The sequence below is a fragment of the Bombina bombina genome, chromosome 6, assembly GCF_027579735.1.
Source record: "Bombina bombina isolate aBomBom1 chromosome 6, aBomBom1.pri, whole genome shotgun sequence".
Taxonomy (NCBI): domain Eukaryota; kingdom Metazoa; phylum Chordata; class Amphibia; order Anura; family Bombinatoridae; genus Bombina; species Bombina bombina.
Window position 1 is genome coordinate 449,602,721 of NC_069504.1, and position 22,521 is coordinate 449,625,241.

At 36.4% G+C, this 22,521-nt stretch overlaps 1 protein-coding gene across 2 annotated transcripts in view; it reads right to left on the minus strand.

Moving 5' to 3' along the window:
* TCF7 (transcription factor 7) overlaps window positions 1–22,521 on the minus strand; it is a 364,588-nt gene that overhangs the window by 338,736 nt on the left and 3,331 nt on the right. The gene's annotated exons all lie outside the window — the stretch shown is intronic.

Consider the following 22,521-nt stretch of genomic DNA (forward strand, 5'->3'; position numbering starts at 1 on the left):
AGTTTTGCATAACTAACACATTTATAATAATATACTTTTTACCTCTGTGATTACCTTGCATCTAAGCATCTTCTGAAAAGAAGAGTAAACCCAGGCACCAAACCCAACGGAGGCTGAGGTATATAATAAACCAACAATAAAAATGTTAAAATTAATTAAATTACAACATTTAATACATTCTTAAACACTAAGAAACAAACTTCATGGATCCATGCAAGTAAACAGTACAATAATTAAAAAGTACAATAATAAAAAGTACAATCAGATTGAGAGAATAAGGACTGGGTATCAATAGAATGGATGTGTACATAGGTTGTAGCCAATAAAAAAATGATATAAAAATGGATAAAAAAATCTTGTTGAGACAAGTGATCCGGATGTTAATAGTCAGAAAAAAGTGGTGGGATAAGCATCTTCTAACAGCCCCCTGATCACATGACTTTATATGTATTATCTATTGACTTGCATTCAGTACTGTGTTGTGCTATATCTTAAATAACTCCTTGGACGTGATCACAATGTTGTCTATGTGGCCCACATGAACTAGCAGGATCCTGTTGTGAAAAGCAAATTTAAAAAAAAAGCATGCGGTTAAGAAGCTTTCTATAGTGGCTTAGAAACAGGCAGACATTTAGAGGTTTAAATGTTATTAAGTATATTAATATATCAATGTTGGTTGTGCAAAACTGGGGAATGGGTATTAAAGGCATTATCTATCATTTTAAACAATAACAATTTTAGTTTAGACTCTTCCTTTAAAGATGGCAAAAATTGACTTGTCCCTTTAATTATCTGATCACAGCTTATTCATATGTGGGACAGAATATTAAACCATGTGCAAACATAAATAAAAAGTGAACTGGTAACCATTAACATATCATGCACATTTTTCAGATAATGGGGCAGATCGATCAAGCTCCGTATAGAGCTTGACGCCCCGTGTTTCTGGCGAGCCTTCAGACTCGCCAGAAACACAAGTTATGTGTTCTGCTCTGAGGAGGCGGACAGAGATCGCCACAATTCAACCCGATCGGGCACGATTGGGTTGATTGACATCTCCCTGCTGGTGGCCAATCTGCTGGTGCAATGCTGAATACGGAGAGCATATTGGTACATACTGGTACTAGGTCAGTGCTTGAGGAATATGTTAAAAAATTAGGAGCCAGTAAGAATATTTAGGAGCCAGGCATATTTTTAGTAGCCAGATAGTTGGATTTGTATATAGATATATAGAGAATAACCCAAAAAGTTAGGAGACAGGGGTAAAATTCTAGGAGCCAGTGGCTCCCAGGTTTGTTGAGCCCTGTACTAGGGCTTGTTCTATACCTCCTGATTACTGCTGTAACTGTATTTCAACATTTTTCCAGTATCCTTTCCCATCTTTGTGAAGTCTCACAATCAGATTTTTCAATTCATCTGGCAATTATTGTGGAGTCATGATGCTGATATGCAAATAGACACAGCCCATAGGCCCAAAATTGAGAAAGATTTCGTGTTCACAGGTCATTTTATAACCATGTTCATGCAATTGGAAATCACAGGTGTACTCAACTTTGTTTCAATGATCTAACTTGTTTGTCATCACAGGTGTATTCACTTTGTTGCATTGAGTTTCTACTTAGCGGCCTGTATTTTCAGTATAGTCTTTCTAAAGTATTTGTTTGCTCAGAAGAGGAAATACTCTACTTGTCAACTTAGAAATAATGCAATTATTGAGAGGTGATAGCATTTTGAATCGTTTGACATTTGAGTGATATTGCACAGGGGTGTACTCACTTCTGTTGTATACAGCAGTGTTTCTCAACCACGGTCCTCATGTACTCCCAACAGGCCAGGTTTTCATTACAGCTGAACTACAGCACAGGTGAAATAATCAAGTTGATAGGCGAGAGCAGGGTAGTTCAGTTACAATAAAAAATCTGTCCTGTTAGGGGTACTTTAAGGCCGCGGTTGAGAAACACTGGGATATGGTATATAAAAAAAATAATCCTTGCTCTTAGGACTGTGAAGACTTCTCTGCCAATAAAGCTTATCAGCTAGTGACTGATTGGTCCTTTACAATCAGCTGTGCACAACTATGCATATCCTGCTGGGTTCAATTTAAATAATTTACCATGTTTAATTGCTGCTCTTGCATTGTAACAAATGCCTGACTTTAATACTGTTTAGACTAGATATGCGCATTCTGAGGTTTCGATACCTCTGAATGAGGAAGAAGGTGGCCGTTCGTGCCGTTCAGCTATTTTCAGAGCCAAATGTATTCTTGTGAACCTGCAGCACATTAGGATGGGGTCAGGGGGCAAGTTATATAGTATTTAAGTTTCATGCTGTAGAGCCGACGGTTAGTTGGTGCTAAAAACAATATAAAATGAAACTATTTATTCTGCTGACAGTTTGCATAAGACTGGGGGCTTTCCAATAAAACATCAAACAGGACAGAGAATCATCTTGAGCTCATTTACCAATACATCATCATTACATGGCACCCTAAGATAGGAATGGAGCAAACCCACAGTCTCAATTGCATGTTTTCAAATTTCATTGGCTGCCAATAGATTATGTGGCTCAGTGAAACAATCATAGGTTTATTACAAGGTCTAAAATGTAACCGCTAGAAGGATCAAAAGGCCTATGAGAAAGCATAAACATAATAGTATGGCTTTCTTTAATCAAGTGCACGAAAGTGAATTCTCGCTATTCAAATCAGCATTGCGCTTGTATTTCAATAGTCAAAACACATCTAGCTTAAACGGACAGACCCTGTGAGTGAGAAATCTAAACAGAAACAGGAAATCGAAAAGAAGGTATTTTTCATAAACATATAAACCTATTGACAACTAACCACACACACACACACAACTTTACAGCTTTTTTTTTACTATATTATATGATTAAAAAATGCATTATTCCTTTACTTCTTTTGCTATTTTAAAGGGACAGTCTACACCAGGATTTTTTTATTGTTTTAAAAGATAGATAATCCCTTTATTACCTATTCCTTAGTTCCTATTCCTTAGTTTTGCACAACCAACACAGTTATATTAATACACGTTTTACCTCTGTGATTATCTTATATCCAAGCCTGTGCAAACTGCCCCCTTATTTCAGTTCTTTTGACAGACTTGCATTTTAGCCAATCAGTGCAGACTCCTAGTAACTCCACGTGTGTGAGCCCAGTGTTATCTACGGTATATGACACACATGAACTAACACCCTCTAGTGGTGAAAAACTTAAAATACATTCAAATAAGAGGAGGCCTTCAAGGTCTAAGAAATTAGTATATGAACCTCCAACTAAGAATACCAAAAGAACAAAGCAAAATTGGTGATAAAAGTAAATTGGAAAGTTGTTTAAAAGTACATGCCCTATCTGAATCATGAATGTTTATTTTGGACTAGACTGTCCCTTTAACATGTGATAGATATTTCTATATTTTATAATTATTACATCAATAGAGCTAAGCTTTTGAATAGTTAAAAAATTGCATGCACTAATTTGTTAGAGCATGTCATTTTAAGACCATTGACGTCGGTACTACTGTGTGTTTAAAACATACAAAAGGGGTTAAACACACAGTTGAAGTACCACTCTGAACCTACTGAGTGGAGTGCAGCCACTTACATTAAAGAGACAGTCTACACCAGAATTTGTATTGTTTAAAAAGATAGATAATCCCTTAATTACCCCTTCCCCAGTTTTGCATAACCAAAATAGTTATAATAATACACGTTATATTTTACCTCTGTAATTACCTTGTATCTAAGACTCTGCAGACTGCCCCCTTATTTCAGTTCTTTTGAAAGACTTGCATTTTAGCCAATTAGTGTTTAATCCTCTGTAAATTCACGTATGTGAGCTCAATGTTATCTATATGAAACACATGAATTAACACCCTCTAGTGATGAAAAACTGTCAAAATGCATTTAGATTAGAGGCAGCCTTCAAGGTCTAAGAAATTAGCATATGAACCTCCTAGGTTTAGCTTTCAACTAAGAATACCAAAAGAACAAAGCAAAATTGGTGATAAAAGTAAATTGTTAAGTTGTTAAAAATTACATGCTCTATTTGAATCATGAAAGTTTTTTTTGGACTTGAATGTCCATTTAATTTACAAACTTAAAAGGGACAGTATACCGTAAAATTGTTTTTCCCTTAATGTGTTTCCAATTACTTTTTTTTTACCAGCTGCAGAGTATAAAATGTATGAGATTTGCTTTTTTAAGGCTTATTTGAGTATATGAATTAGCTGATTTTGTGTTTTGAAGCCACAACCTAATAAAATGGGTTGAGCTTGTAACTATAATCAGATCTCATTACTTTATCACATTGTGTACATATACCTGCTTCTTTATCTTATATCTGTCCATAAACAAATCACCAATACTTGGAGAGAACAATGGAAAATTAACATGGAAATACTTGTAAACAATTTAATACACTCCAGCAGGTAAAGTGGATCATTGGGAACAAATTAAAAGGGGAGAAAATGTTTGAGTAAACTGTCCCTTTAATTTAGAGTTAACGTTTTAAAGCAAAGTTTTGCACTTCAGCTTCCTTTATTTACATCTTAAAATAAAGCATATATGTTTCAACAAGAAGAAAAATCCCCTGAAGCCTCAACTCAATTACATATAACATAACAAGGAGATTTAACAAGACTAATGTTTAAACAGGTTTGATCTCTGAGGTCTGTAACCACCTCAAAGGCGGATACATAAAATATAAAAGCAATTAATCATCTGATTTTCCACAATAGAGGATTTAATGTGACAGAGCCCCTTGACAGTTTGAAGGGAGCTTGCCTCAATATCTGCCTTTAACACAGGATTATGAAATTAATCCTGGTTGCCTACAAACATGATACTGGCTGCAGGCAACCCCCCTTTAAATGAATAAAATCATAAAAAAGAAGGGAAGATCCCATGTATAGTACAACAAAAGGCGGTAGTCCATAAGAATGTGACATTATCTAATGGTTTATCAATATGAGTTTTACATTAAAGTTCTGACAAAATGTATGTAATGGATTTCAGGTGCAGACACGTCATTATTGTATTTAAAGGGACAGTATACACCAATCTTCATATAACTGCATGTAATAGACACTACTATAAAGAAGATTATATACAGACGCTGATGAAAAAATCCAGTATAAAACCTTTTTCTTAAAAAAAAAAAAAAAAAAAAAAAAAAAAAAAAAATTAAGTAGAAGTTCCCAGTTTAGCCCAGTAAAATGGGCTGGGTAAACAAAAAGAGCAGACACTCCCCATCTCCCCCCTTTCCTGCATATAAAAAGACAGATAACAAACAGGAGCCAGCAGGAGTCTTTAAACCCATGTATACATCTGACACTGTAGGGCATGGTTCTGAAAATCAGCAGAATGTTATTAAAAAAAAAATAAGCAAAACGATACATTTTTATAAAAACATTACCAGATGGGCTATATAAATGGATCATCTACAAAACATTTATGCAAAGAAAAATGTAGTGTACAATGTCCCTTTAACATGTTAATAAAATAAGGATCCTTTAATTCACTTGTAACATAATAGAATATATAGGCTGTACATCCAGAGACCATATTATGTCAGGATAAACAGAACTGCGGTCACAGTTCATGATGTCAACATTCTAAAAAGAATTTTCCACCATAAAAACTGTATCCCTAATTTACAGACTCACGCAAACCTTCAAATAGATTGTAAACATTAGACATTTGAAAAGTTTTACATCTTTTAAAAATGACAATATATTGATTTATTTAGTAAGTAAAAAGATATTAATAGAAAATAACTGGTTTAAAAAGGGACAGTAGAATAAAAATGAAACTGAAATGGATTGGATAGGACAGGAGCATGAAATTGTAAAAGGACATTATAATTGACATCAAAGTTACTTAGTTCCCTTGGTATCCTTTATTAAAAAGTAATCATAGGTTTGTCTTTAGGCACCTGGCAGCAGTGTTTGCAATAAGGTTGACAACAATGTTACACATAGTTGCAAACACTACTGCCATAGTATGTTAAAGACACCTGCATGCTCCTAAACTCTTATTAGGCTACCTAGATTTAAACTTCAAAAAAGCATACTAAGAGCCAATTTGATAATATAAGTAAATTCCTTGTATTTCCCCTTAACATTACAACCCATACAGGGCACTTCTGTTTTCTGCATATATTCTATTCCTGCCCTCTGTAAGTGGATACAGTATACAGGTTTTTGAATTTGTGTACATGTATAATTTTGAAGCACTTAAAGGGCCATAATAGTTTAATTACATGTTCTAATCTGTTACAGTGTGTATTGTTTTCGACTATCGGCCCTGCTTTACTGTGTGTTGGTTAAACACACAGTAAAAGTGATGCTTGGGACCCACGGGGCACTGCAGGTCACAAACAAAAACCTGCAGCTGATCCAATCAGAAGGGCTATCCGCACAACTCTGTGATGATTCTATACATCCTAGCAGTAAATACAGCTTTACACTAGATTTTTCATTCTATATAATGTAAAATGTACCCCTCCCCTGCATATGAAGAGACCCATTACACAACTAGGAGTCTGTAGACTTCAGTATACATCTAAAACTTTGGGGCTTGGTTAGGAGTCTGAAAATCAGCACAATGTTATTTAAAAATAATCAAAAACTATACGTTTACAAAAAAACACTCCCAGATGGGCTATATAAATAGATCTACAAAAACAGTTATGCAAAGAAAAACCTAGTGTTTAATATCTCTTTACTGTTAAAAAAAGAGCAGTAAAAGTTAGAATGCACATTCCATCTTTGATATAAAAAAAAATAATGCACACACTACCTTAAATAAATAAAAAAAAGGTTTTGCATCTTTCCGCTACCCCAGTTAGAATACACTAGTAAAACAGAGTAGCCACTAGCCGTTTGAGTTCCGCAGCCTTGGGCACAAGCATCTGTCTGGTGACGCTTTAATGCCTCAGAGAGCTTTGCCATGCATGATAATAGCTTATGCAGAGCTCTAGTATTGGGGATATGAAAAAGTATAAATCCATGTAAACACGGCTACTGTTGTGTGCACAAGTTTATATTTACATTACCAGTGTCTCAAAGTGCAGGAAACATCTGTAAGTGGCTCTGGCTAATAGGAAATAAGGGGAATTTTGCTACAGAAAAACTTAAAGGGACACTGAACCCAATTTTTTTCTTTCGTGATTCAGATAGAGCATGAAATTTTAAGCAACTTTCTAATTTACTCCTATTATCAAATTTTCTTTATTCTCTTGGTATCTTTATTTGAAATGCAAGAATGTAAGTTTAGATGCCGGCCCATTTTTAGTGAACAACCTGGGTTGTTCTTGCTGATTGGTGGATAAATTCATCCACCAATAAAAAAAAAGTGCTGTCCAGATACTGAACCAAAAAAACAAAAGCTTAGATGCATTATTTTTCAAAAAAGATAGCAAGAGAACGAAGAAAAATTGATAATAGGAGTAAATTAGAAAGTTGCTTAAAATGTCATGCTCTATCTGAATCACGAACGAAAATTTTGGTTCCATATCCCTTTAAAGAAACATGAAACCTAATTTTTTTCTCTTTGACGATTCAGGGAAATACAATTTAAAAAAAAAAAGGTTCCAATTTACTCCTGTTATCAAATTTGCTTAAAGGGCCATAATACCCAAATGTTTAAACACTTGAAAGTGATGCAGCATAGCTGTAAAAAGCCGACTAGAAAATATCACCTGAACATCTCTATGTAAAAAAGAAAGATATTTTACCTCAAAAGTTCCTCAGTAGCCACCTCCCATTGTAAAGGATTTCTAAGCAGCATATTAGTGTGTCTGTCCCGGGACAACTGAAAGGATGAGCTTCGTGCACTCTCATATTATTTCACCAATCAGGTAAAGGAAGCTTACTATGAAATCTCATGAGAGTTAAGTCAAATCTCATGAGATCACAGTAAGAGTTCATGACCTCAGCACTGCTGATGCTGATTGGCTGCTGTTCATTTCTTCATTTTTTAATTTTTTTTTACCTGCAGCTGGGAGCAGCTGAGTATAACTTTTTACACAGAACTTACTCTGCTGAGCTGAGGAGATTGTGAGGTAAAATATCTTCCTTTTTTACATAGAGATGCTCAGGTGATATTTTACTGCATCAGTTTCAAGTGATTTAGCATATGAGTATTATGTCCCTTTAATACTCGTGTTATTCTTTGTTGAGGAGATATCTAGATAGGTAGTGTGCATACGTCTCTGGAGCACTACATGATAGGACAATCATGACGAACCTTGGCACTCCAGATCTTTCAGAATTACATTTCCCATGATGCTCAACTGGAGTGCCTAAGCATCATGGGAAATGTAGTTCTAAAACATCTGGGAGTGCCCAAGGTTCGCCATCACTGTGATAGGAAATAGTGGTGCCATCTAGTGCTCTTCCTAATGTATATCATTGTTGCAAAACTGCTGCCATATATTACTGCAGACACATGCACGCTCCAGAACTTACCTTCCTGCTGAAAAAGAAAATTTGATAAAAAATGTAAATTGGAAAGTTGTTTAAAATTGAATGTTCTATCTGAATCACAAAATATAAAAATGTTTTATGTACCTTTAACATATTTCCAGTAAATTAAGAATTTTATTAGCCAATGTTCTACTAATGTAAGTTATTCCCTCTTTTTTTTTAACGCCTTTTTAAAGATTTCAGTACTCACACGTGTGAGGAGTTGTGATGCTACCAACGGAATGTTTGTCTGTAGCACAGAGCAGTGATTTTCAACCTTTTTTTTTTCCGTGGCACACTTTTTTACATAAAAAAATCTTGCAGCACACCACCAACCCAAAATTTTACAAAATAACACATTGTAGCTTAATACAGTGTGTGTGTATATATATATATATATATATATATATATATATATATATATATATATATATATATATATATATATATATATATATATATACATATATATATACATATACATATACACACACATACTGTACTGTGCTGTCATGCCATGCCTCCTACAAACTATACATGACACATTGACATTCATTCACAAACAATCATAATGATTGTCTGTGAATGAATGTCAATATGTCATGGTTGAAAAAAAATGATGCCTGATGAGCCTGTCACATACCACCCAATATTTCAAAATTTGAAAGAGGGACATCCCCACTCTGGGAAAAGTCCCCCCCCCCCAATCAGTCATCATCTCACTTAAAATAAAAAAATGGCCCAGAATAAAAAAACAAGCAAAATTTAAAAAATATGTCACATTGTTGTCAGTCTGCCGCGGCACACCTGAGGATCTCTCACGGCACACTAGTGTGCCACGGCACACTGGTTGAAAAACACTGGCATAGAGCACAGTGATATATGGCAGGTGTAAACCGTATCAAAACACAACACAGGCCCATAACTGTTAGTAGCAGAAATACAGGAAAATGTTTCACTTACACTGCACAATCAAAATGCTAGAAATCAAAACAATAGTAATATACACAATACAGGTGGCCCTCATTTTACAACGGTTCAATTTACACCTTTTCAGAATAACAACCTTTTTTTCCAGTCATGTGACTGCTATTGAAAAGCATTGAGAAGCGGTGCATTTATTAAAATAGCCAGTAGGTGGAGCTGTCTGTGTTGCAGCAAAGCCAAGCAAGCTGAAATTAATCAGTTTAACCAGACCTGAGCTATCGAGCAGATTTCAAAGGAACAAGATCTTCATGTCTATAACTCAGTCCAGATTGGAATGCATAGAAATAACTGTTTGCAGAAAAATGCAAGTGAAGTCTATGTTGTGTGATTATTTTATTAGGTTTATAAGGCTGTCTAGCATTTAAAGTCTTCATTTCAATGCTTTAAAAATAATGTATTAAGTGTTACTTATGACAATTTTGAGAGGGGCCTGGAACCTATCTCCCTCACTTCCCATAGACTTACATTATAAACTGGGTTTCAATTTACAACAGTTTCGATTTACAACCATTCCTTCTGGAACCTAACCCCGGCGTAAACTGAGGGCTACCTGTAATTATATATATTACTTCTTCAATGATAACCCTTTTTTTTTCTAATGGCTACTGATCTACTGCTGTGGTATTTACATACTACAAAAAAAAAACACACACATATAGGAAACTGCCCTTACTTAACATTACAAGCATATAAACAACCAAGGCCATACAATATGAAAAAGAAGCCTTTAGAAGCATGCACACAAACTGTATTAACCACGTCAACTGTGTTGCAAGGACGAAGCAACAGGCGCTATCTGTAGGTTTATTTTTAATTCACGTATTCTAAACTTGTGGCTTATTTTATATAATAAAAGTATAATATTGAACACAGTTTTAAGAAATTAAATATTCAACATTGTTATGCCTTTAATATAGTTTATGAGTTTTATTCAAAATATGTAAATAGGTAAAGAAATGTAAAAATGTTGTTGGTAAATATTTTGCCATAACAACATTTAGTTGTAAACAGTCTTATGCTGTGAACCAGTACCAGCTGTTATGGCTGATACATTATTTCCGCCCCCGAACACTGCCTAATGGTTAGAACAGTGCTTTCCAAACTGTGTGTCGTGACACATTAGTGTGTCGGCAGCAGTGTGTAGGTGTGTCCCTGCTTCAGCACACATTTTTTTTAATTTAAAATTATTTTCACATTTTTTTTTTTTGGTTTCCGACTTTATGCATATCATGTGGTTGACACGTGATTAATACCTAGTGGGTCACAGATCATCTTAACCTATTGGCGCAGCTTAGTGGGAATTGAAACTATTCCCATTGGTGACACATTGGCTCCTGACTGCACGTGTAGACTCCTCAATCAGCTCGTGACTGCATGTGTAGTCAGTGAGTGGGACAGCAGTGTGTTTGCAGCACGGACAGTAGTCAGTCGTACTCGCATAGCTCTGAGGGCGGCAGCTTAAATGCTGAGCGAAAGTCAGTAGTCAAAGTGTTGTTTTTTTTGCAGCTAGCTCCCTTTAGTGCATTCCTGCTCCTGCTATTGATATATGGATAGGAAGTGGAAGCTTAAAATGCATGATGATGAAATGCAAATGTCTTTATCTTATATTCTACTAAATATTCAGAAACCGTGTTCATCTCATCAACCTCATACATCCCATTAAAATAGTAAGTAGCTATTGGTGTTATTGAACTTTTTTTTTTAATTCTTGCACATACTTACTTACTGTTACTTGTAAATAAATTTCGTTATTATACATTTTATGGGTGTGTCCGTTTCTCTTAAAACAAGTTAGTTTAACCTCCTGTTTGCTTGTACAACTGAAGTACTGTGTCGTGAAATGATGTTGGTCTAAAAAGTGTCACCAACATGAAAAGTTTGGAAAGCTCTGGGTTAGAAGTTGGTGATAAAGAAAGGGTATTTTTTTTTTGCCAAGGATTTTAGAACATTTCATAAACTGCAACTGCAAAGACTTTTTAATCAAGCTGCATAACAATTAAATCAGTGATGCAAGAGTTTTATTTCTTCCAATAAAAAGGCAAATTTTGTTGTGAATTACAGTGAGGACACAAATTTGCCCCACAAATATAATTTTTAACAAAGCTTATTTTTCCATATAGAGATAAACACCTAGCAATAAATGTAAGGGGTGAAAAACATGACAGCTAGATCATTATAATAAAGACTACTGTGTTATCATTCTAATGAGTATAACAGATGGGAAATTGAATGCATGCAATTATTTAAAAAAAAAGCATAGAAACATGCATGTGTATAATAATAATAATAATAATAATAATAATAAAATTGAAAAGCTGAGGATCTATTTTGTGTGTGTCTGTGCCTGACTAAAGAACATTCATATATGCTTTTCATTTTAATTAACCTGTTCATTATTTCAATGTTTGAATTTATTTTAACACTTTCATGGGCAATTACTTTTAGGACAATATAGTTAATTGCTAAATAGGCATTTCTGACAAACCTGAAGCTCATCATCATTCACATATACCTTAAAAATGTAAAACATACATTTAAATTAACTACAAGAACAAAACTTTATAGATTTCTACATAGTTTTAACAACATAAGTTTATAGCAACAACACCTGTGTATACTCTGTATAAATTATAGCTGGTGTAAAAAAAAAAAAAAAAAAAAAAAAAATCACTGACTCAAAGATTCTGCAATAATATTTACATTTTACACCATAAACTATTCTATACAGGAGCTACAAGCCACCAATCTGAGTGGTAATAGATTTTATAACAGAAGAATATAAAAATGTCTTCAGCAAAATTAAGAGAATCCAAAGCAACCAGACACACAATCAACTAATTGTTTTAATGACAAACATACAACAAAAATGATACTTTTTTTTTTTTTTTAAATAGTTTTATCACACTACCCACACCGCCTATTCACATAGCTAAAGCTTTAAAGCTATATTTAGAAATATATTGTTTTGAAAATATTAGGATGAATCAAATACATTAATAAATTGTTGTTAATTATCTTGTTAAGCCCTGTGTGCTACAGAATATCAACTAATTCTGTGTGTTTGTAATTATAACTGCATATTGTAGCACTGAGTTAACCTATCACGGTTACTGTAAGATAGTAAAATTCTTTATTTCAGCACACTAATTTATAATTACTTACTATACACACAGGACTCATTAAAAAAAAAAAAAAAGGCAGTCAATGCTTTAAATTTGATATCCATTCACAGTGTGAAATATGCAGTTTACATTGATTATTACGGCCTGTAAATTCAAATGCTAATTGTATCTTAAAACCAATTCATATTTTTTTGTAAAGGTAGAAAACTCATTATCCAAACTGTGTGGATATCTGAAAAGTTTAAATTTTGGAATATTTGCATCTGTAAAATGGGACAGCTTGGAGAGTGGATGGAACCAAAATGTAAACAACAATAAGACGCATGTCATTTAGGCTATACTTACATGTCATTATACAGCTTATACATTCAACCTAAAATTAATTTTAGATCATTTTAATACTTTTGCATATGTAGTACCCTCAGAAAGATAGCACAGTACTGTAATCAGAAAGGTAATATTTTTTATATTTATTTTTTAAAATATTAAAATTAAAAAGTCTGGGATTTCAGAATGTTTGGATTTTGGAATTCCTGATTACAGCCATCTATATCAGTGAAAACATATATATATATATATATATATATATATATATATATATATATATATATATATATATATAAAAAATCACAAATTTTTTTATTAAAAAAAAAGTAAAAAATTAAATTTCCAAATTTGTTAATGTATAACGTCTTATGATGGTACTTAGTTTTAGCTTTACTTTTAATTAACTACATTTAAAAAAAAAAAAAAAAAAAAATATCTCGAAAAAAAATAAATAAATATTCATGAACATTGATTATTAACTTTTTAAAGCCGTTATGCCATTCTATTCCGTCATAATTAGACTGGGCTTTAAAGCCGTTATGACGGAATAGAACGTCATAACTAACGGCTGTCCTGAAGCCTTCTGTGCTTCAAGGATTTAATCGCGGTCTGGAGGGCGTTCCTAGGATTGTAGGGACGCCCCCCAGATGCGATCCAATAATTGAAATCTTGCGATCGTATGCACGATCGCGTAGTTTCAATTTGTCAACATCGGAACAGTTGTTCCGATGTAGGCACTTTAACCCTGTCACGAAAGGGTTAAAGTCTAGGAGTCTTTATATGTGCGTTGTTATTTCTAGAGCTCACAAATTGCAAGATCCTGCTAGTTTCTACTGTGCATTCTGTAGCCACTCATATTAAAGCATTACTGATAAGGTATTAACTACATATTTTGTGTAATATTTTCAAGAAAAAAAAAATGGAGGTAACATACACAATAATAGAAATATGATACAAGAGAAGATAATTTGACCTAAACAGGAAAAAAAAAAAAAAAAAAAAATGTATTTATATATATATATATATATATATATATATATATATATATATATATATATATATATATATATATATATATATATATATACACACACATACACTGGTTCAAGATCGTTTTAGGACAATTAGAGTAAAACAAAAAGCAATATAATCAGAATGATTTTATAATTCATTCATTGTCTGATTCCAAACTTTCTAATAAATGCATAAAATAATTATTTTCCTTTTTTTAGTTTGGTTTAAGGGAAGGTACAACGTATAGGCTCAATTCATGTTTTTAACTTTGCTCATTTGCTATTTTAATTCTAAATGTGACCACTGACTACCATTCACATTAAATACTAATTATGATGCCTAGCCCCAGAAATAAAATGGCAATACATGCCCCATCCGAAAATTGTTGATTTGGTGTGGGGGGGGGGGGGGTTTGAGTATTTACATTACATTTTTTACATTTATATATATATATATATATATATATATATATATATATATATGTTACGGTACCAACAGTGTACCAAGGGTTAATACCAGATGAACAATGTCCTGCATAGGGAATCAGCAATTCACAACCCAGCCAGTTTCAGGTTTAAAACAGAATGTCTACTTTATTTGAAGGCAGCACACAGATTTATACACCCTGGCTTCAGGTTACAAAGGGCATTGGTTTAACAGTAAAGCAAACATATGAACAATGCATCAAACCTCTAACAATTGTCTATTCACAGGTAAAACAGATTAACATATTAAGTTAATTAATTAGGGAAGAACGTTTACTCAGACAATCTGATGTTGGGCAGTCTAGTTAACATAATCACACAAGGACACAATCAGTTTACCCAGACAGACTCCTGAGACACAATCAGATCTGAAACATACATAGAATACATCTTATTACTGAATATAGGAACAGTTCTTATTAGCTATAAAGTCTTTTATGCCCACTTGGCTTATAGAGTCACAATTGCTCCCACAAGGGGCACTCACACCCTGTACCCATCCTGTATTTATGGATACAGGGTGACATAGACATAAGACAGAGTTATGAAAGTACATGGGGTGTCCAGCATATAAAATTCCATATTTCCATGCAGTCTCTGGGTATCCTTAAGCCCATGTACCTCCAGCCCAAAGAATGTTCCATAACAGGCCCTCCAATGTACAGTGGCGAGATTGGTTTTGTCACATCTCTCCCCTTTTCCAAACAGACTAACAGGGTATCTGACCTCCTGCCGGTCAGTGCCCTGGTTAGTCCAGCAACCCACCCATAAAACACAATTAGTAGTACAGCCCACCCACAATAAATGGTTACTACACCTGAGTACAGGGAAAACTTGTCCATGTCCAGGTACCTCACCACAGCTGTGTGGGGGACTGGTACGCTGAATTGGTGGGTTGCGAGGTGGGCAGAGACCAGCTGTACTCTGCCCGGGTGCCAGCACTACCATGGAAGTAGCCTGGTGGGAGCCTGGTTGCTGGAGGGGGAGACCGACTGTCTCCCCTTTGGATACATAGCTGTGCTGCTGGAGGGGGAGACCATTCGTCTCCCCTTTGGCTAAACAGCCGTGTTGCTGGGGGACAGGACCAACTGTCCCTACCCCTTGTAACGCAGCCTGCCGCTGGGGAATGGAGTCTGGGCTCCCAAAGTCAGGCTCTGCAAAGGACTCCCATAACAAGCCAGGACCATCAAACTCCTCTCCCTCTGGTTTGTCATGCTCGGCTGTCCAGGGTATATAATGTGCCATATACCACCAGAGCGCCTGGTAGGCATGTCAGTTTGCTGGGACAATCCATCTGGATTCCCGTTATGAGAGAGAATTCCTGTCCATACAAACAAGGGTTCAAATTCCTCAGTGCCCAGACCAGGGCCAAACAGTCCTTCAAAATCCCATCAGCTTCTTTACGAGTTTTCTGTACCTGCTCTTTATAGGTATCCACAATCCCTTCATACTGACATAGGGTGCCCTTGAGTTGCTGCACCTCACTATGAGCCAGCGTCAGCTTCTCCTCAAGTGTCGCTAAGTTTGTCTTTAAGGTTTCATGTCCCACTCTCAAGCTGGTGTTTTCTGCAGTCTGTCGGTGCAGCTTGTCTAGCAGAGATTCACGTTCTAAACGTGCTTTTTCCTCTGCGCTCCTCTTCTCCTTCATCAGCGCATTGTAACGGGACCTCCACATATCAATAGCGGATAGAGATTTACTGAGCTCATCGTCCTGGGGCTTAGCAGCAGGTGGGTCAGTCTCTGCTGCATGGATCTGGGCACGGGTAGTCACAGAGTTAACATCAGCGGGACCCATAGGAGCGTAGGCAGAAACAAGGGGGGCCAAGTCATTTCCAAGAAGAACATCAGCAGGTAAGTCCTTCTTGACCCCCACATTCACAGGTCTAGCGCCCACTCCCCAATCCAAATGTACCCTGGCAACAGGTAGGCTGAACACATCGCCCCCTGCTAACCTCACAGCCACAGTGTCTCCCGTGTACTGTTTCTCAGACACCAAGTTCTTTTGAAGCAAGGTCATGGTAGCACCAGTATCCCGTAGACCACTGACCTTCTTCCCATTCACTTTAACCAGTTGCCGGTTATTCCGATGGGCAGCTTGCACAAGGTCTGCCTCATGTAGGATGCTCCAGCATTCTTGCGCCTCTACGTAGCGGGCCGTAGGCTGAGGATTACGTGGGATTCCGCCGGCGGGTCTTCTCCAGGACTGCGCTTGGTTCGCTGCGTTTAGGGGACACTCTGGTCTTTTGTGCCCTAGTTGCTTACATCTAAAGCAACGAATAGGTTGTGAGTAGCACCGCAAATTGAACAGGGCTCTCTGAGGGTAGTTCGTGGCCGGAGGCCGTGTGGTATAGCGGTGCGCCGGGGTTTGGTAACTGGCAGCTGCTGGGGTGACTGGGGGTCTGTACTCCACTCTAGCAGGGGGCTTAGTGGTAGCAGTGTCCAGTTTGCGGGCATCCGTATACTCATCTGCCAAGCGAGCCGCTTCCTGCAGGGTGGAGGGTTTACGGTCCCGAACCCACTCTCGAACTCCTGCGGGTAACTTGTCGAAGCAATGTTCCAACAGGAATAGCTGCAGCACCTCTTCCCCAGATATGGCTTGGCACCCCGCTATCCAGTGAGCTGCTGTGCGGTGCACCTTACATGCCCACTCAAGGTAGGAATCTCCAGCTAATTTAACAGTGTCTCTGAACCGCCTCCGGTATGCCTCCGGTGTAACCGCATACCTGGAGAGCAGAGCCTCTTTTACAGTATTATAATCCCTGACTTCCTCATCTGGAATGGCCCGAAAAGCCTCTCTGGCCCGGCCGGATAATTTTCCAGATAATATCGTGACCCAGTCCTCTGCGGGTACCTTGTGTAGTGCACATTGCCTCTCAAAATCCGCAAGGTACCCATCAATCTCTCCTTCTGTTTCCAGGAAGTTTTTAAAAGCTGCAAAATTTACTTTTCTCTTTTCCATCTTAGTCAGTATTGTAATAATCCCCCTCTTCCTGAGGTTACTGGCTTGTGTAGTTGCTCTTCTGGGCGATAAGGTTCATTCCGTCGCTGCCACCAATGTTACGGTACCAACAGTGTACCAAGGGTTAATACCAGATGAACAATGTCCTGCATAGGGAATCAGCAATTCACAACCCAGCCAGTTTCAGGTTTAAAACAGAATGTCTACTTTATTTGAAGGCAGCACACAGATTTATACACCCTGGCTTCAGGTTACAAAGGGCATTGGTTTAACAGTAAAGCAAACATATGAACAATGCATCAAACCTCTAACAATTGTCTATTCACAGGTAAAACAGATTAACATATTAAGTTAATTAATTAGGGAAGAACGTTTACTCAGACAATCTGATGTTGGGCAGTCTAGTTAACATAATCACACAAGGACACAATCAGTTTACCCAGACAGACTCCTGAGACACAATCAGATCTGAAACATACATAGAATACATCTTATTACTGAATATAGGAACAGTTCTTATTAGCTATAAAGTCTTTTATGCCCACTTGGCTTATAGAGTCACAATTGCTCCCACAAGGGGCACTCACACCCTGTACCCATCCTGTATTTATGGATACAGGGTGACATAGACATAAGACAGAGTTATGAAAGTACATGGGGTGTCCAGCATATAAAATTCCATATTTCCATGCAGTCTCTGGGTATCCTTAAGCCCATGTACCTCCAGCCCAAAGAATGTTCCATAACAGGCCCTCCAATGTACAGTGGCGAGATTGGTTTTGTCACAATATATATATACACACACATATATATATACACATATATATACATACACACATACACACACACACACACATAGACATATATATAAATAAATAAATCTTATGTTTTCATTCATGTCCCTGAAATTAACGTTAGGTGTTGTTTTTATGAGCCAATGAAAAGCTATTGTTGAGTATCACAAACATGCAATTCCAATAAGCAGTAATGTCAAATTGAAATTAAAATAATTACTTGCATGAAAAAAGATCATGTGATTGTTGCTCTTTCATATGCAGTTACAAATGAAGTGTGATATACCATTTAATATACTATTTAAAGCATTTAAATATCTTTCAAGGACAATGATACTATAGAAGACACTGAACTTAAAGGGACAGTACACTGTAAAATTGTTTTTATATTAATGTATTTTCATTGACTTGTTATACCAGCTGCAGAGTATAAAATTTATGAGAAATTGCATTTTCAGGTTTGTGTATATGAAGTAGCTGGTTTTGTGCTTTTAAACCACAGCCCATTGCAATGGGTTGAGTTTCAGGTAATATCATATCTCATGTTATCACTTTGTGTACACACACTTGCTTTCTTATCTTAAATTTGTCTGGAAAACTAAAGCTCAATACATAGAGAGAACAACGAAAATGAACATTTTATTACTTAACTATCCTGCACCCCACTGTGAGTGTCATTTATTTTGCTGGCTGTGTTTACTTAGGCTAATCAATAGCTGATACTCCAGTATCAAAACTTTCAGCATAGGTTGGGAAACCACAAGTTAAATCAGCTTTTTAAAAAGCCAAAATAGGGGTAAAGGGGCTACTTGTAAACAATGTAATACACTCCAGCAGGTAAAATGGATCATTGGGAACAATTTAAATGGGAGACATTTTTTGGGTGAACTGTCCCTTTAAAAAAACAAACAACAAGCACACGAAGGAGCAATTTAAACCGTTTTAAAACAGGTTTCCTGTACAACCGCTGCTAACGTTTAAACTGAAACTATTGCAGCAAAACCAGTAGCGCACTTCCCACTAATGCCCATTGGCTAATTAGAACAATTTTCACAACTCCATTGGGGAAGAGAGTCATACCTTCTCTTTAACCCCTTAACGACCGAGGACGTGCAGGGTACGTCCTCAGAAAAAAGGCAGTTAATGCCTGAGAACGTACCCTGCACGTCCTCGGTTTGGAAAGCAGCTGGAAGCGATCCTGATCACTTCCAGCTGCTTTCCGGTTATTGCAGGATGCCTCGATATCGAGGCATCCTGCAATAACAATTTTTGCCCCTCCGGTGCAGAGAGAGCCACTCTGTGGCCCTCTCTGCACCGGACATCGATGGCCGCATTCGTTGGTGGGTGGGAGCGTAAATGGGAGGTGGGTGGGCGGCCATCGATGGCTTCTTAGTCAGAGAGGGGGGCGGGATCGGGGGCGGGATCGCCGGGGGCGCGCGCACAGGGGGCGGCGGGAGGGCGCGTGCACGGGGAGGGAGCGGGTGGGAACCGCTTACACTACAGAAACTTGTACATATTTTTGTACAATATAATAAAAAATAAAACGTAATGGAAGGGATCTGGGAGGGGGTGGGGGATTGATCTGGGGGGGGGGGAGCTACACTACAGAAAAAACTGAAATAAATGAAAAAAAAAACATTTTTATATGCAAACTGGGTACTGGCAGACAGCTGCCAGTACCCAAGATGGCCCCCAATAAGGCAGTGGGGGGGGGGGGGGGTAGAGAGCTGTTTTGGGGGGGATCAGAGAGGTTGGGGGCTAAGGGGGGATCCTACATAGCAGCATATGTAAATATGCTTAAAAAAAAAAAAGTAAAAAAAAAAACCTTTTATTTTAGTACTGGCAGACTTTCTGCCAGTACTTAAGATGGCGGGGACAATTGTGGGGTGGGGGAGGGAAGAGAGCTCTATGGGAGGGATCAGGGGGTCTGATGTGTCAGGTGGGAAGCTGATCTCTACACTAAAGCTAAAATTAACCCTGCAAGCTCCCTACAAGCTACCTAATTAACCCCTTCACTGCTGGGCATAATTCACGTTTTGTGCGCAGTGGCATTTAGCGGCCTTTTAATTACCAAAAAGCAACACCAAAGCCATATATGTCTGCTATTTCTGAACAAAGGGGATCCCAGAGAATCATTTACAACCATTTGTACCATAATTGCACAAGTTGTTTCTAAATAATTTCAGTGAGAAACCTAAAGTTTGTGAAAAAGTTGACTATTTTTTTTAATTTAATCGTATTTGGCGGTGAAATGGTGGCCTGAAATATACCAAAATGGGCCTAGATCAATACTTGGGGTTGTCTACTACACTACACTAAAGCTAAAATTAACCCTACAAGCTCCCTACAAGTTCCCTAATTAACCCCTGCACTGCTGAGCATAATACACTTGTGGTGTGCAGCAGCATTTAGCGGACTTCTAATTACTTAAAAACAACGCCAAAGTGATATATGTTTGCTATTTCTGAACAAAGGGGATCCCAGAGAAGCATTTACAACCATTTGTGCCATAATTGCACAAAATGTTTGTTAATGATTTCAGTGAGAAACCTAAAATTTGGAAAAATTTTACTTTTTTTTTTTATTTGATCGCATTTGGCGGTGAAATGGTGGCATGAAATATACCAAAATGGGCCTAGATCAATACTTTGGGATGTCTTCTAAAAAAATATATATACATGTCAAGGGATATTCAGGGATTCCTGAAAGATATCAGTGTTCCAATGTAACTAGCGCTAATTTTGAAAAAAAGTGGTTTGGAAATAGCAAAGTGCTACTTGTATTTATGGCCCTATAACTTGCAAAAAAAAGCAAAGAACATGTAAACATTGGGTATTTATAAACTCTGGACAAAATTTAGAAACTATTTAGCATGGGTGTTTTTTGGTGGTTGTAGATGTGTAACAGATTTTGGGGGTCAAAGTTAGAAAAAGTGTGTTTTTTTCCATTTTTTCCTCATATTTTATATTTTTTTTTATAGTAAATTATAAGATATGATGAAAATAATGGTATCTTTAGAAAGTCCATTTAATGGCGAGAAAAACGGTATATAATATGTGTGGGTACAGTAAATGAGTAAGAGGGAAATTACAGCTAAACACAAAGACCGCAAAAATGTAAAAATAGCCTTGGTCCCAAACGGACAGAAAATGGAAAAGTGCTGTGGTCATTAAGGGGTTAAACCTGACAAAAATGTTAATCCGTTTAGAAGCAGGACACATTTTTTTGTAATATTATACCGAAACAACAAATAAAAAATACTACAAAATTCCATTTAGTTTGTCACATTTGTCCCCTTAAAGGGACATAAAACTCATTTTTCTTTCATGATTCAGATAGAGCATACAGTTTTAAACAACTTCTAGATTGTAAATTCCCATGGGAATAGGGCCCTCAATCCCTCCTGTATGTGTTTGTAAATTTTGTCCCGTCTCTTCCAAGTCTTGTATTGTTTTATTTAAATGAATTGTATCCATGGACAGCGCTGCGGAATATGTTAGCGCTTAATAAATAAAGTATAATAATAACATTTCAATTTACTTCTTTTATCAAATTTGCTTAACTCAGCTATCTAGCTCGCCGTATCCTACTCCTGAGTCTAAGTATGCGTTGACCAAAGGGATAACAAGAAAAGGAAACTAAGTAGATAATAGAAGTAAGCGGAATGTTGCTTACAGTTGAATGCTCTATCTGCATCATGAAACTGACTGTATTGTGCCTTTAATTTTTTGAGTAGCCTTCCCATCATACAACTAAAGAGGAAAAAAAAATATATGCAGAAAACATGCGAGATTTGAATAGATCATACACATTGTTGTTAAATTGTATGAGAAGAGCATATTACATAAAACCTGAAAAGGTGTTCAACTAATGTTATTAGATAAAATAATAATTCTATACAGAGCTGTCATATATATATATATATATATATATATATATATATTATAGATATCAAAATAACAAGAGTATTGCATTGAGCAATGATACTTTTTTATTGGACTAACTATACAAGTCTGAAGCAATACTTGAAAAAGGAAGACATTCTTCCAAAAGCTTGTCATCTTATAAATGTATAGTTAGTCCAATTAAAAAGAAGTATCATTGCTCAATGCAATACTCTTGTTATTTTGATATCTAAATCTCTAGACTAACACGGCTACTCCAATCAAATTATATATATATATATATATATATATATATATATATATATATATATATATATATATATATATATATATATATATATATATATATAATCATTCAAACCACCTAGATATTTTATATATTGCATTATTTTGTTGGTTTACAAAGCTCTTTTTTAGCTAAATCATCAATATAAATTGATCG